This window comes from Impatiens glandulifera, chromosome 4 (assembly GCF_907164915.1).
Source record: "Impatiens glandulifera chromosome 4, dImpGla2.1, whole genome shotgun sequence".
Classification (NCBI taxonomy): domain Eukaryota; kingdom Viridiplantae; phylum Streptophyta; class Magnoliopsida; order Ericales; family Balsaminaceae; genus Impatiens; species Impatiens glandulifera.
Window position 1 is genome coordinate 43,869,038 of NC_061865.1, and position 825 is coordinate 43,869,862.

An 825-nucleotide genomic window follows, 5' to 3' on the forward strand; every position below is an offset into this window, starting at 1 on the left:
AATGCTGAAGAGTTTAGTAGCTGTTCAACCTAATCCAAAAACAAGAAAGAAGGAAGAAAGAAAGAGAAATGGTTATAAAGTTTAGGAATAATAATTTATTTGATTAATTTTATTGTAATAATATTTTAATGTAATTATACTTTTACAATAATATAAATTATTTTGTGTTATTTATATAGTATAAATATTTTTTTGAATGATTTTATTTTCTTTTTTAAAAATATAAGTTTTAATATTTATTTTCTAGATTATTGCATTAATTCTGTTAAAATCATTAATCAATAAACATGGTAAAAATATTAACTTTGGTTTTATAAACCACACTTAAAGACTATTAATTAAGAGCAGTAAAGTTACCGCAGTTAATAGTCATTAACTACGGTTTATAAAACTGCAGTTAAAGACTATTTACTACGGTAATTTTACCACAGTCAACCGTAGTTAAAAGTTCTGTCGTTAAAAAATGTTACTTACCGCAGTTGGAGACTATTAACTACGGTAAGTTTACCGCCTTTATTGACAAACATATCTTTAACTACGGTTCTTAAAACCGCAGTTAGAAGCTATTAACTGCGGTTTATTAAAACGCAGTTGTAGATTATTAACTGCGGTATTTTTCCCGCCCTTATTGAATGTTATTTTTTTAACGGCGGAACTTTTAACGGCGGTTGACTACGGTATTTAAACCGTAGTTAATAGGCTTTAACTACGGGAAATTATCTTTTAACGGCGGTTAAAACCGCCTTTAAATATTACTTTTTTACTAGTGTACGTCGCTCATTCTTTCTCAATAGGAAGGATATTCACTAAAAGACTTTGATTTGT